Here is a 16436-nt window from a genome sequence, read left to right as displayed (position 1 = left end):
TTTCTCCCTGCCCCCGCTCCCCTTTTAATGTTTTTTTTTTTCCTCCTGTGTTAAGCAAGGGTCCATTTGTTTTGACTTTTCAGCATCTTTGTTCAAAAAAGATGATAAAGATGAGTCCTATAAAGCTCCTGATTTTAATCCCCTTAGAATTCCTGTCAATGCTTTGCTAGAATTCATAGCAACGGAATTTTACTGATGCCAATAATTGCTAAAGCATGACCATGTTCTTCAAATTCTACTTCTGATACAAGTGGCAATTAAAAAAAGTACTGCAACATTAGATATGTCTTTTTTAAATTACTTTTTTACTACTAATAATTTCGTTTAACCTGTTTTTTTGGCTGTATATATTTGTATAGTAGTCTGTATATATTTGGTCTCCCTGGTTCCCATTTAACATTCATTATTTACTTTCGCGGATCTCACAAAGCATTGGAGAGAGAACTGTTTTAAATTGCAGAAACCAGAAAGTGGATTTGTAGACTTTGCAGTGGAAGTTGGCTTTACAATATTTTAAATAATTGAATGGATTTGATTTTGAGGATACTCGTAGAGAGGTTTGCCATTTACAGTCTTCTTTTTTTATTTAGGACTGAAATAAGCTTTCTTTTATGATCCCTGTTTTCAGAACTTTTACCCATGCCAGATATTTCACAAAGAAACCATTCTTTCAAATCTTGCCACAGCATGTAATTTTTCTGGAAAGCTCGAGCAAAAGCTGTCATCACCGCTAACGAAAGTAAAAATGGCTCTGCAGCTCACTGAGACAATGAAGAAAAGATAATTCCCCTTGTTTTATCCATAGTGGCTTGCTCACCAAATATGATATGTTTGGGTTTTGGTCAAGAAACATGTACACCTCCTTAAGGGTGAAGGGTAACAGGAAAGGAAAGAGGGATTATCCAGTAGTCCCTCCCCTCCATAAATCTCAGTTAGAAAAAAACTTCTTTTGCGTTCTTTCTTACCTGGTGCATTCCCTCCATATGCTGTGACAGGCAAATCTGTTTCTGCATTTTCAGCTTGGAGAAGGTGCAGCAGACAACTTTCCCAAATAAAGGAGAAGAAGTAACGAGTGGTGCTGCAGAGGCTCCCTCACTAGATGCCCTGAATTGACCCAGACTCCCTGCGGGATGGGGGCTGGCACGCTGACTCATTTGCCTTGTGAATCTTTTGTCTGTATTTCGTGTGGTTTGAAACAAGGTCTCCGACATGGAGAGGGTGATGGAGGGTCTGCAGGAACACGTGGCAGTGTTGTTCAAACCACATCCTGCACGGTCAAGTTCTGATGTTTCTACTCATGCTTCAGGACAGCAGAGCTACAATCACGTCTGGAAGGAGATCTATAAGCTCCACCAGGTACTTAGAAGGGGAAATGATGAACAAAAGTGAATTCACATGTCTAGCAGACCATTGTCAGCTCTGACAGAGGGCTCCTCTAACAGATTTCAGTTTGGATACCAACGTTCCCCTTTTTCACAATTCAGTCTCCTGCTGCTGCTGCAGGACCTGCCCAGCTGCAACATACGGTTGCATGCCCAAGCTGCATACATGATGTCTTCTCCTGCTTGGGGCTCACTAGCTGCTGTGCAGCCACCAGTCCAGTCATAGCACAAGCAGCGTGAGGTTGCACCGACCTAAAAATAACATGCGTATGTGCTTGTAGCAGAGCTGGGGTGCAAATTTGGCCACAAGAGATAGAAGCGCACCCAAATGTTTACTGGAGAGTGTGGTATTAGGGAATGGGTTAGCATGTGGGTATGGAGGACAGGGGAGGAAGGTCGGTGGCATGTCTTGGTTATTGGAGGCTGTCCAGCAGCCGAACACCTGTGGACCTGACAGCAGATGCCTGCTCTGTGCAGGGGCAGGTGTGATAGCAAGTTCCTCCTCTCGGGGAGGAAGCGGCATTTGTGGGCATGACCTCACGGATGTTCAGAAGCTGCGAGAGCAGAAGCTGTGAGAGATCTTCAAGTTTTGTAGAGGAGAAAAAAACCCAAACACAAATGGCCTAACTGGCAAGGTAGTGAATGAGAAATAGGACCTGCCTCGCTGGTATCTGGGGAATTTGTAGTAACTGTGCTGTGCCTTATGTGGCGAGCTCTGTGACTAATCCTCTGAATTTGAAGGTATCCCTTTGAGGAAGATGGCTTTGATTCCCTAGTTCTTTATTGGCCTTCTGACTCAGAAGTTGTTCACAGCTGCTGCTTTCACAAGTATAAAAGCATTACACACAGAACTGTTACATCCCAGAAGTTCCTGTATCTGCAGCCCCGTGTTTCATTTGGTTCCCTCTACCGCTGCCTGCCTGCCCGACCGCAGCAGTGGGCCCTGGTGGCAAGTTAAGAAAGGACTGAACAATGTCCTTGCCCCGCTGTTGTTTTTTTAAAGGGGAAAGGCCTCAGCTAGTGGAGCTGGGTGCAGCCCCAATGTTAATGAGAAGTTCTTGCACCCCTGCTCTTGGCCAGGACCAAGCAGGGCAGCGAGTGATAAAGGAGCAGGGGAAAGGGAACAGAGGGAGAGGGACAGCATTTAGTCTCTCCCCATTCCCTCTTTCCTGCTGATTAATTGGCCCCAAGGCTGATAACAACTCCGTGTTCAAAAATAAACCCACATTTTTCTGTCAGGAAAAGTTCCCACGTGTGAAAACATACAGTTCTTCCTGCCTCAGGCTGACACTGCCCAGGAAATATTTGATTACTTAATGAAAACTTCAGGAAAAAAAACCATTGGGTTGACTCATGCAAGCTACATGATGATTAATGAAAAAAAGGAAAGAAAACATGATTGCACTCTACATCTTCTCTCAAGTGCACTAAGTCCACGACCAGGTTGGGAAAGACTACCTGTCTGGGGGCAAGGCAAGGGACATGACTGATCTCAGCAGCATTAGGTTAATTAAAAACCTAAATTTGAAACAGTCTAGTCATGATGGTATAACAAAGCTAGAATTAGATCCTTCACAAAAGAAATCCCTGTGTTTTTAAAATAAAAATTCAGTTGCTACCTTTTTCTCTCATTTTGCTGGCATTTTTCAGACAGCATTGTCTGTAGCTTTTTAAAGTGGAAATTTTTAGTGGAAATGCTTCATCCCATGCTTAGTCCATATAAGTATTGTGATATTTAAGAGATGTACAACAAATGCTGTTGATTCAGGAAAATATATCTTCATTCTATTTGACCTCACATTATTTTAAGTAATAGAGATTGAAGGACCTAGCTTTCCTAAAATATTAGAAATTAGACCTTTGGAGTCAATGAGGGCAGGAGGAGTGAGGACCATCATGCTTAGTAAGGATAGAGAAATCAGTTAACACATACAATCTATCATTGCAACAATTATGTAAAAAATTCCTTGTTTGACAGTTTGATATCAAGGTTTGTACGTCTTGAAGGAATTTTTGGAGACAATAACACTCAGGTCAAATTGCAAATTTATAGAATAGCCAATGTAGTCCTGAGGTTATCTGTGTCACTTCTATGAATAACTTTGTTAGGATGTCTTATGTTGAGCAGGGTGAATTTGACAAGCACCAATTTGTGAAGATACATTTATAGAATTTTCTCTAATCAGAAAAAACTATGCCACAATCAATGCTATAAACCCCTTAACACACTGAAAAGGGTTACAACTTACACCATCCAAGTTCAAATGAAGTGTTAAAATCAATTGGGATAGAGAAGTGGGTTAAGAGGACAAATTTTTCTTATGTACTTGATTGTCTGAGGAAATTAATTGGATAACGCCTGGTAAATCACTGTCCATGATGTTCCACAATTAATAAATACCGTGTGACTCATGGTGATCCTCTCATTTACGCTAGTACTAATGCGAGTTTAATTTCACTGATGTTGTTGGACTAACTCCTGATGCACATGAGAAGGCCTCGATGGAGCTGATAACAAGGCAGGTAGAGCTGTTTTCCTGCTTGCTACTCTTCTGCTACTCTTCGTAATACATTGATGAGTGTGCTGGAAAGAAGTGAGAAAAAAAAAAACAGGTAATGAATTTAATAATTGAATTTAATTTACAGAATGTTAGCTAAACCATTTAATATATGCTTGTGTTGGGGGTGTTGTGTGTACATCACAGTAAAATTTTTCTGCAGCCTAGCCTGATGTTACTTCTTTGTTGCCACACTATGATTTTGCCCCATGCTTAGCCTATGAGCTGCCAGAGCCCAGAAATCAGTTTTTCTTTTGTGGCAGGAGGAAAAAGGATGGACCAGGAGGTCAGACATGTCACTGTCCGTAGCTGGGTTCAAGTTCTGATGAAGCAGGTGTTCTGAATTTCTTTGGAAAATTCCTTGATTTGACCCTTGCTGCGGTCTTGTCTTTGGAATGGGGATAGCTCTTTCATACAGCACAGGGACTCACTCTATGAGGATAAAACACTAAAGACTGGAAGCAATCAAATACTGTGGAGCTATATGCCATGATAATTTCACTGCTGGCTGGATTATGAATCTCATCTAGTATGGCACTTCCTTTCTTTTTCTTTTCCTTTTCTTTTGATAAAGCCTATGCATAAAGCTGTCAAATAAGAATCGTGTGCATACTTACCACACCAATTTTTAACTATGTGTGTTGGAAATAGGAACTAACTACTGAGGATAATAACACAGCTGTGGCTTACAATGGGGAGGATGTAGGAAATCTCAGCTCCAGTAAGCCTCTGGCATCCTTCAGAAAGAAGAATGAAAGAGGGTAAAAAATTGTTTATATGTATATATATGTATGTATATATTTAATAAAACCTGAAAGAAGGAAGAATAATCATATCAAGCTACTGTTTCTCTCTGACAGAAGCAGTAGCGCTATCCTTTTTCATTATTCCATACCACAGGTTTCCATGACAGTCAGTCCCATAGGCAGCAGCAGCCTTCTCTTAGACAACAGACATAGCAGAACTGCCTACTTTGGAAAGGTTTAGAAATCTCCTTGAGTTGCAAAAATCTGATTACATTTTTCCTGTCTGGAAAACAGGTATAGTTATACGGGCAGCTTGCAGCTGCTAGGATTAGAAGAGGGCGTATCGACTGCCTATCAGGAGCACGTGGTGAGGAGAGGAGCCTGCTTGTCCCTTCTTTTCTTACGTCACCTGGGACTCCGGGAGCTAAAGGTAAAAAACCTCAACATAAAATCTGCAGAGATGACAGTTCATTTTTTTTTTAAGAGGGGAGCTGTCATCCAACTGAAAACGCAACTGTGCATTTGCTCCGGTTTGTTTCAGCAAGTGTGCCTGGAAATCCTTAACTACTTCAGGTCTGCGGAGAGAAGCCTGACCATCAGTACCGCCGGCCTCTCCTTCAAGGCTGGCCACCTAATTCCCAGTGCAGAAGACACCTCCTGGGTCAGTGCTGCCAAAGGAGGAACTGGTGCTTTTGGTGGCTTGAGTTCACAGCTGTATATTCACTACACGCCAGCGGTCTACAAGGTGAGGTACCACCCAGCCTTTAGTTTCCCAAAATGTGTGCTTCGACAGGACTACCTACTCCAGTTCTCTCTTCCATGCAAGCTATGTTGTGATCAATTGCTGAATCATCTGAGGGATTCAGTGTAGCTTGTTCCTCAGATGTCTCTGAGGAACCCCAGAGAACCACGTGTCTCACCTTAACAGACGAAATACCCGTGTTTACCAGTCATCTGTAGCAAACCTCTGAGAAACTTCAGACACATAGAAGTATAATGTCAATACTGCCTGCCAGATAAACATTTACTTAGACTGATGCTGCTGGCTGTGCTTAAACTAGGACCTTTGTAAGTGTAGGGTTATCACACAGAGTAGATGTTCCTGAGATATCTGAGGCATTTTGCAATTTATGAAAATTCTTGTTTAAGTAACGACTAATGAATTCTAAAATGTATTATTTAGATTTAGTTTAGGACTTACTGGTTTTTGACCTTGTATGAGGGCATGTGTCTGAAGTGGTATAATTTTTACGCTTAAGTTCGCAGATTGGAAAAATAATAATTCAAATTAAATTCCTAAGGCCTATCAAACTTTGGTTTCCCCAACTTTTTTTTTGGTAAAAAATACTGAACAGAATCAATACATCAGGCTGAGATTAATGGTTTGATATTATATAGCATTTTGTCTTTTGAGCTGTAGAATTTCCTTGCAGTTCTGCTACCTAACACTCATCTCAAAGTTCTCATGTAGAAAGCCTAAAGAAGCACGATAGTATTTTAATAGTTTTTCTGACATTTTGAGTTCACATTTATTTGTCATTTACTAAAAACTTGTTTGTTTGGTGTTTCTTTTTCTGAAAAAAAATACAGAACCAAATGCGGAAGCCACTTCATGGAAGACTTGTTGCTAGAACCAAAAAGGAAGTAGGCTTCCTGCCCCCATTTGTTGCTTATGTGAAGATTTCAACTCCTCCCCCCCCAAAAAAAAACCAAAACCAAAACCAGAAAAAATTTTTATGTCTCTAAACATAAAAAAATCTAAACCTCTTTGAAATGTGAAATGTGTGGGGAGGACACGGAGTTGATGATATTTTTAAGGTATCTTTACTTTTATTTCTGATATGGACACATTTATCCTTTAAAAATCTAATCAATTAAAATTCCAAAATGAAAATCTACTTGGAACTAGAAAACTGTGATTTTCCACTTAAGAGATGTGGAACTGAGTGGTCCAGCATCTTCAAATTTTTAAGTCAGAAAAAGTAATTTAAAAGCTTATGTTTTCCAATGGGAGGCGTCAGTTTTGCAGCAAGCAGGCATTGTGACGAACTCTCTTTCTGAACTATGCAAAATATACATTTATTTTCATTCCCTTTTTTTCTGTTGTAGAAGAAATGATGCAAAGATCAATCCTGACCTTCCATCTAAGCACTCTGTTCTGACGATTAACTGTGAAATACTTCAGAGACCCCTAAGCAATGAGAGAGATGTTATTTAACAGTGGCCACTCCTTCCCCTGGACTAATACATGGACATGGATATATACACTTGAACTTCAACTAAAGCTTAGATAAATATTTACTAATCCCATTACAGTTTAATTGGCAAGAAATTTAGGAGTAGGGGCAACAGTATTTCCTTAACAACAGTTTCTAATGTGGTGGTGGTTTTTTTTTAAATATATTGCACAGACTGTCTCTCAAGAACTGAAACAATAATAAAGCCATTTTACTGGCAAACTAATTGAGACCTATCTAACATACTCTCTGGCTAGTGCTATAAACCCAAAGCATATGGCATTTTTAAAAAAATACTTTTAGCATCCAATCTATGCCCAAAATTGGAGGTGTACCCGTGTTATGAATCTCTCCACATTGTAAGCTGTGAGCCCGTGTGAAGGGTCAGCTCACCATGTATCTGAAACTGAGATTCTGAGGCAGCGTTGCACTCTCCCTAGCAGACTGCTTGGGATGGAGATCATCAGAGGCGTGAGTTCCAATAACAGAAGGCCCTGCAAAACAATGCATTACATCACAGAATCACAGAATGGTAGGGGTTGGAAGGCACCTCTGGAGATCATCTAGTCCAGCCCCCCTGCCAGAGCAGGGTCACCCAGAGCAGGTTGCACAGGAACACATCCAGGTGGGTTTGGAATGTCTCCAGAGACGGAGACTCCACCACCTCTCTGGGCAGCCTGCTCCAGTGCTCTGCCACCCTCAAAGGAAAGAATTAAATAAAACTCTTTTCTGTCCCCTGTTGAGATTCAGCTTGGAAGAAAGTAAATAGAATATATGTAGGTGAATAAATTTTGCTTTATAACCCAAAAGGAATTTGTTAAGCCCCAGTAAACCTGAGCAGAGCTAGAAGAGGAAATACAAAACCTGCAGGCAAAAACCATCAAGCATAAATATGCAGTTACTTGATTTGTTGCTATAGACATATAACTGGGTATTAATGTTTTTTACAGGCATAAGTAGTGTTTAGAAGGCTTGGGCAGTCTCTTTAAAATATGACTCCCAAAACAAACACACAAGGAGAAAGTCTTAATTTCTTTTTGGTTTTGTTTTGTAGTCACATGCCCCTTCTGCACAATGCAGGAGTCTTGACTGAGATTTTTAGGAGTGGGACAGACCAGAAATCACCTGAAAAAAATCAAGAGCTTGAAAGTGGAGATATTTCAATGAATGTTCTCTGTAAGGATTTTTAAAAACAGAACTAAACCCCCTTTCTACCTAGTGTGGTGAAGTCAGCCCAGTACTTGCTCAGTTATTTACTTAAATCAAGTTGAATTTAATTGTTCTGTAAAGGGCTTTGATTTAACCTTTAGGAAATTCTGCACCCCATCGCTAAGAGCAGTGAAACAAATATTCTGGTCGGAAGAATAAGGGAAGAACAGCGAGTGCAGAACACCATATTGAAAAAAGAAAAGGAATCTGACCAGGCTTATCTAATAAGATGTTCAAATAAAGCATAAGTTTTTCAGGCCTGCCTCATTAACTTTATGGTAAAGAATGAATTCTGATACAGCATAGATCTGTGAAGCTGGCAAGCTGTTCTTCTCAGTACGATTAAATTTGACTAAGATTTCCATGACTAAAGCAAATACCTTTTCCTTTCTTCCATCCTTTCTTTTGATAGAAAATGAGGCATCGAGGTGCTAGCAGGTAAAGTTTGGGCAGCATTGAGGATCTTGTAAAGGCAGATATTAGGAGAGCAAGTGAAAGGAGGAAGTCCCAACACATTGTGCATCATTATTTGGCACTGAAGTGAGAACAAAGGTGCATTGCATACCAGGAAATAGTAAAAACACACAGTGGAAAATGAGGAGCTTGTATTTGCTTGCTAGCTTCTTACAAGAAGAACCATTTTTAAAGGCTTCTATGGCTATACCCCTGTACCAAGTACTTATTTACACTGGGAGATTAACTTCTGTAATTATACACCAAGAGATGGATGTACGTAATTCCCTTTGTGACACCCCTAGTCAAGAAACAGAATATTTTGAAAGCTAAGGACAATTCTGCTGACTGCGGTACTGGATTCTTGCCTGGGGTGTTAACTAGTGACTCACTGCCAAGGTAGATGATTCTCTTTTATAGATGCTGATGTTTTTTTAGAAAGATAAGGTAATTGTTAAACTATTCTATTGAACAAGTGCTGATGTCACAGCAATTTGGGACATCAGTCAATAGGCGTTCCTTTTAATTAGTGCTAAAGTCTTTGTGTGTGCGAATGTATCTCCAAATCTTGCAAGTGTAACTTACCCAAGAAGTTTTTAAAAAATGTTGACTTCATATTTGAATATCAGAATTTGAGCTAAATTGGAAAAAGGGAAAAAAGTTTTACCTTAGTTCAAGAGCCAATCTTCTCATTTTGATGCTTCTTGGTGCCTTTTGTGAATTTATATGCCTGAAGGAAAAACGAGGCACAATAGTAATTTCATACAGTTTGTCTTACTCCATGATATTATAAATGAAGCCACAGTGTAGGTGTTACCTATAAAAAATAATATTTTGGCAATATTTTATTATATTGTTCTTTGCTTGTACCAAAATACCACGTTCCTTGGCCAGGTCCACCCTTAGGTATATTGATTATACAGAATTGCGATCCTTGCAGACCTGACTGCTTGTATCTCTGTGTCTCTTTTTCACGGCATAGGTCCACAGGGCTCAGTTCATGGAATTTGCAGAGGTGGAAAACCATGACGACTTTCACAGTAGTGAAGAAGGTTATATTCACACACAGGACAAGCGAGGCGTTTACATAATATATGATGTGGCTTTAGAGGACCTGAAGGAGCTTGAGAACCAGCTGCTGCTTGTGGCCAGCCGGTACATTGAGAAAGATAGAAGTAAGATATCTACAGGTCTGTCTACAGGTCCAAAAGACCTGTGATAATTTGGTTTGCCATTTTCAAGGTAGGCTGATCCTATGACTTCTTGAATCATTGCTGTACTTCTGTAAGACCAAGTGCTGACTGGATTTTTTGGACCTTTCTTTATCCTCCTAGTTAGCTAAGTGATGAATGTGTTACACAGACCTAACTGGGCATGTGGAATTGCTTGTCATATGTTGTTAATGTCACAGTTTTGCACTTATTCAGGGTCATAGACATCAAAGTCATCCTGGAGGGGAAAATAACATAGAAGGGACATTTACTGATATAGTTAAGTAATATAATGAGCAAGCACATCTTCAAGGCACAGAGAGAGAGAGTCAGAAAAGAAAAATGTTAATTGTTTCTGAACATCTTTTAATTAATGTATTAGATTGCTTTTCTGCAGAACTAGATTTACCTCCCACCACTTTTAAACTTTTCTCAGTTGTAAATAAGTTGCAAAGTATTCGATATTCTAGACTTCCTTTTTTTCTGCTCCTTTTTTTTATAGTAAGAACTGAGTCGAGGCAGATTTCTAAAAAGAGCAGCTGTACTTCTGGAATAGTGAGGAAGAAGCAGCTTGTAATTGTAAAAAGTATGGGGGGAGGGCCCTTAGAAAACAGTGAGTAAATGGCACAAACACATATGATATTCAGAAAATTGCACAAAATATCTCTTAAATCACTGGAACTACTTTCTGTATTGATAGGATGTTTTTGATGTTTAGTGTGCTTCCCTAAAATTTAACGTTCTGATACAGAATGCAGGGCAGAGAGGAGGATTAAGATGACCAAAAACCTTTACAAACTTGTGAATGCCTAAATGCCTGCTAGGACCTCCTTTGAAGTCACCTGAAGGTCCTCATTGTGGACCTTTTTCTGTGGCATCTTTCATATGAGTAGAGGCTGAGAGAGCTGCAACTGTTCTGCCTGGAGAAGGCTCAGGAAGGACCTAATCAGTGTGTATAAATACCTTGTGGGAGGGAACGAAGAAGAGGGAGACAGACTCTTCTCAGTGGTCCCCGCTGACAGGACCAGAGGCACTGGGCACAAGTTGAAACACATGAAATTCCATCTGAACACAAGAAAACACTTTTTTTACTGTGAAGGTGGTCAAACACTGGCACAGGTTGCTGAGAGGTCTGTGGAGATATTAAAAATCTGACTGTACGCAGTCCTGGGCAGCCCACCCTATGTGACCCTGCTTGGGAGCAGGAGGTTTGGCTAGATGACCTCCAGAGATCCCTTTCAACCTCAGCCATACTGTGATGTTGTCATTACAGGAGGCAGACTACTGAATGAGTCTGGTATAGCAGTTCTTGTGTTTCGATCATTTAGATATCTTCATTTAGATAATGAAGATCACTTATCACCCTCACACAGCACTTGAGGACTGATCATGTACAACCTGTCCTAGTTCCTTATGCTCCTTCTTGTTATGGTCTCTTTCTGTGTGTGATGGACCCAAACACTTTTAATGCTGACTTCTCCAGTGATTGTGGACTTCAAATAACTTTTTTGTTCAGCTTTTGAAAAATAAGACACTTAAAGTCTGGAGCTGAAGAGTAGCTGCTGAAGCCTCTCCTATTTACCCCGTGGCTGATTTTTAACTCTGCAGTTCTAAACAATTCAGACTCACTCCACTTGATTTATCATTCATTGTTAAAATTAGCCCTAATTTAGATAGCATCACAACCAAGAAACCAAAAGCATCATTTCTTTAAGGGTTTCTAATGGGTTGCTAGTATAGAAACATTTGTAGTGATTTTTTTTTTCCTTCCTTCAAAGTCATTTTTGAAGTATGAAGACTGTCTTTTCTAATAGCAAGCCATTTGAAAAGAAAGCCCTCCCCTGGGTCAGCGCTCTGCTCTACTACACCTCTTTGTAAAAATTTATCTTTGAGTAGTCTGTGCTGCTTTCCTTTGATCTGAGAGTGAAGGTGAGGAGGTGAAGATGATCCCAACACAATTTGGTGCTGTGAAAAATTAAGCTTCTCTTTACTTACGTCCCCTAGTTTTCTTGTGCTTTCTCTGGCTTTATCTCTTGATGTGGGTCTTTTGAACTCCAGCCTCTCAAACAATCTTTGTTAAAAGATGATGGAAGAGATGTGTTTAAACCAAATGCCTGGTGCGCTTGTTCTTTGCCTTGCAGAATACTCTGGGCCCTCCAAAGCTTAAGGGACTTGAAATCTTTTCCTGGCCTGGGGTTCCCTGGCAAGCAAAAAACGGAAACCTGTGCTGTAAATAAAAAGAATTACCACAAGCTCTGGGACTCTAGGCATGTGGAAATTCCTCTGATTGGCATCTGCTTGTTTTCTACTTTTTTTTTTTTGTCTTAGGCAATGTAAGTTGTGAGCAATTCACTGGCAGGGACATCCTTGGCTGGGCGCACGCCTCCGTGGATCGATGTGCTGTGCTGCTTGACCTCTGAACCTGTGAAACTGCTCTCTTGGAGAAAAAATGCCAGGTACAGAAACTTTTCTTGGTCTTGAAAACAATGATTTGCAATCAGTTCACTTCAGGTTGTGTAAGGTTCCCTTTCAACTGCATTTCCCATTGTGTATACACATGGATGCCAGAGCCCAGCAGCCGTGGGTGGTGGTGTGGGTTTCAGAAGCTTTGTGAGCCTGGTGCTGGGCTGGGTGCAGGGGGTTGGAGCTGCTGGGTGCTGTGAGTTGGGTCTAAAGGACCGCATGTAATGGCTTTTGCAACAGGAGAGAGACATGTTCTTACTGTCAGACAGCAGCCGCTGTAGCTGCTGGAAGCACTTCTGCAAGGCCTTAGGGAGAGTCATCCACCACTGGAAAAGATAATTGGGAAGGACAAGGCCATCTCCAAAGCAAAACTGCAGAGCGTTTTTTGCCCCTGCTTGCGTGCCAGGGAATGGAGCACATGCAGACTAGGAAGAACAAGGTCCAACCCGGAGGAGCCTGGGCCACCAGGAAGTCCAAGATGCAAAATTTCCCTGCAGTCCTGGCTGTCCCTGCTTTCTGGGGCTGGTGCAGGGAGCTTTTTATGGCTGTCACTAGAATTGTAATCATTGCATCTTTGTGAAGCCCAGGGAGGAGAGACTCAGTCTGCAGCTGGCTAGGCCCATCATTTGGATTATCCTTTGTCAGAGGGAACCAGAGTGATATTTTGTATGTTACAGCATAAAAAAATAATCCATTTATTAATAAAACCTATATATGTGACTCTGTATTTGGAAAAATTTCTGCACCGAAAGGGTTATCAAACATTGGAACAGGCTGCCTAGGGAACTGGTGGAATTGCCATCCCTGGAGGTATTTAAAAGACAGGTAGACATGGTGCTAAGCAAGATGGTTTACTGGTGGTTTTGTCAGTGTTAGGTTGATGGTTGGACTCAATGATCTGAAAGGTCCCTTCCAACCTAGACAATTCTATGATTCTATGATAAATTTATTTCTTCCTTGTTAGTTAATCTGTTTAACTCTACTCCACTCTTGTGAGACCCCGCCTGGAGAACTGCATCCAGCTCTAGGGCCCCCAACATAAGAAGGACATGGACCTGTTGGAGTGAGTCCAGAGGAGGGCCACAAAGATGATCAGAGGGCTGGAGGCACCTCTCCTGTGGAGACAGACTGAGAGAGTTGGGGTTGTTCAGCCTGGAGAAGAGAAGGCTCCATGGAGACCTTAAGCAGACTTCCAGTACCTAAATGGGGCCTACAGGAAAGATGGGGGGGGACTCTTTATCAGGGAGTGTAGTGATAGGACAAGGGGTAATGGCTTCAAACTGAAAGAAGGTAGATTTAGATTAGCTATTAGGAAGAAATTCTTTACTGTGAGGGTGGTGAGACACTGGAACAGGTTGCCCAGAGAAGCTGTGGATGCCCCATCCCTGGAGATGTTCAAGGCCGGCGTGGATGGGGCTTTGAGCAGCCTGGTCTAGTGGGAGGTGTCCCTGCCCATGGCAGGGGGTTTGGAACTAGATGATCCTTAACGTCCCTTCCAACCCAAATGGTTCTATTTGAGCAAAAAAATCTATGATTTAGCATGGAGTTAATAAAACCCAACACTAACAATGCGTATTAAAAGATCCTTAGCTTTGCCATTCATAAGGGCTGCCACATATCTGGTGGGCTTTCTCCTTCTTCTCTCTGAATCCAGTCGTATGTCTTTATTTTGCCTTGGGACATGAAAGTATACAGGCTTTCTGCTCAAAGACTTCAGTCTTGAATGGTGAAGAGCAGACGACCCAGAGGAAGGGACCCAGAAGGAAGGGACCCAGAGGAGCTTGGAGGCGTATTTCTGCCTATGGGACTCACCAGTCCCAAGGCCAATGCTGTAAGTGTCAGGAAATGGAAAGGAGCAGATAGTCCACTTCAGAAGCAGGGAGAAATGGCACTAACTGAGGTCACCTTCACACACTTGAAATGTTTTGTTCTCAGTCCTGGAGTAACACAGGGCAGGTCTCAAAATAGGAACGCTGGAGGGTGTTAGGGCATCTCCTGTGTACCACTGAAGAGGCTTTAAATAGAAAACCTTTTAAACTAAAATAGTTGTATGTAGTTTAGGAAATCTCCTAAGGCCACTCTCCCGTTTTCATAGAGGGGCTTTGTGTTACAGAGCTATATAAAATACTCTCTAATTGCCTAGTTCACTAAGTTTCTGTTCTCATCCCAATACACTTTGCTTTCCATTACTGTACTATCATGCTACCTCTGTGAATCTACCTTTTATTTTTATCACGGGCCTTCCATTTAAGGAAAATTGCTTTCTTTTTGGAATAAAAACTCCCAGTAGAGAAGAATGAAACCTCTACAGCAACAATGCACTAATTCTCTTCCAAAACCATCAAAGAGTATACTCTTGAACCACTCTTACAACCCAACACTCTAGGCAGGATTAGATGTACAGATGTGCTGCTGCTGGAGGTCTTTTGCTTTTAGCTGAAATGAAATGGAAGCGGGTCTCACTAGCTTTATTTCCAGCTGGGACAGAGCTCTTTCTGAATGAGAAAATAATAGCCCTTTGTCCAGCAGCTGATGCAGCTTAGCTTAGCCAATAAAAAATTTGCTTATGGCTTGTTGCACAAGCACTGTTTTAGCTTCCTCCAGGACAGTTCAGGTCAGGAAGGTGTAAATCAGAGAACTTGACTGTTTCCATTGAAATCTGAATCTCAGCTACCGAGTTACCTCCTAAGCCCTTCTACATCTTCCTCTTCACAGTCTTCTGGTCTCAGTATGGAAAGTAACATGGATGCTTTTCTACTTCCATGTCAATGCAAAACAGCCAGATCTAGATCATTTCATATTGACATAACCATTAACATGACCGATTTGTCCAGAAGCAAGAGCACTGTATGTTCATATTTTCAATCCCCTGATTGCCGTCTGACCAAAAAGTACTACAATGTCATCTCAAGAGTTCACGTGCTGTCATGCTTGGCACATTTCTTTTTCTGTCCTAAGCTGTGGGTATGTGTAATTAAATTTTTTATTTAAATAAAACTTTACAGCTATTCTCAGTGGAGGAGCCTGAAGAGGGCATGCACCTTTGTACATCTTTAATTACATCTTCAATTAATTTGGAGTTTCTCCAAAAAATATAAAGTAACTCTGACAGTCATTGCCAAATGAGATAACAGAGAGTCTTGGATGAGTCTGCAGGTTTCAGGTTGGGGGAAATTGAGTTTTTCAAAGATACAAAACCAGTGTGTGTGCTGGAAAAGAAACAGAGAATGGATTAGAGTGGAAAGAAGTAGGTGTTTTTAAAGCAGTAAATACATTGTCTTGTTACTTTTTGAAGGGAAAAATGCGCAGAATAAAAATCCTCATGCTCCAGTGGAAAAGCCCAAACATGTTAACTATGCAAGATTTGGAAGAAATTTCTTGTATGGCCAGTTTATTCTATGTTCTGTTCTTGAGCCTTCTGATGAAGTGCTGAGTAATATCCTGTGGCAGAAATAAGATGCCATCCAGGGTCACTGTTGGTTTGATACAGGTGGCAAACTCTGTGTGCAGAAATCTCTCCCCAACAAAGAATGAATATTTGGGTGAATAAACATTTCTAAATGTCTGAATATCTCTTCAGCTTCTAGATGTTTACTTTGAAGCTTACCAACATGCTCTGGACCCAGAGGAAAGATTTGCTTTGGCTCAAGCAATAATTGACATCATGCATAAACATCCACAGTTTGATCTCAAGCTTGAATATTTTGTCAACACCTACAAAGATGAATGCATCTGTTTACAACTTCATCTCCAACTGCTGAGGGACATAGTAAACCAACAACTATGTTGAATTTACAGTATATCCATCTTGGGAAAGTAAGAAGTGAAATTCAGAATGGGAAGCTTTGATTATAGCCTGCATGGGTTTAAAGTGTTAGAATGGGTCAATACTAATTTAACAATGAAGTCTATGGATGCTGTGTAAATTGAAGGCCTGAAACACAAGAACAGAAAGCTACCAGGAAAAAAAAGCCTCAGGAAAAAAAAAGAAAGTTTATGATCTTTGGAAAAGGGCGTTGGCTACTTATGAAAAATACCAAGATGTAGCGAAGCTATGCAGAGCGAAAATTAGAAGAGCCAAAGCTCAAGCAGAACTCATCTTGGCCACCACGGTTAAAGATAACACGAAGAGGTTCTTTCAGTATATCAATAGAAAAAGGAAGACTAGGGAAAATGT

The 16436-nt window shown here is 40.9% G+C and overlaps 1 pseudogene; it reads left to right on the top strand.

Annotated features, from left to right (window-relative positions):
* Positions 1 to 1209: 1209 nt before the first annotated feature.
* The window catches only part of LOC128907523 (uncharacterized), a 33208-nt pseudogene continuing 17981 nt past the window's right edge, over positions 1210 to 16436 (top strand).

Source organism: Rissa tridactyla, chromosome 3 (genome assembly GCF_028500815.1).
Source record: "Rissa tridactyla isolate bRisTri1 chromosome 3, bRisTri1.patW.cur.20221130, whole genome shotgun sequence".
Taxonomy (NCBI): domain Eukaryota; kingdom Metazoa; phylum Chordata; class Aves; order Charadriiformes; family Laridae; genus Rissa; species Rissa tridactyla.
This window is presented reverse-complemented; position numbering and strand designations above follow the sequence as displayed.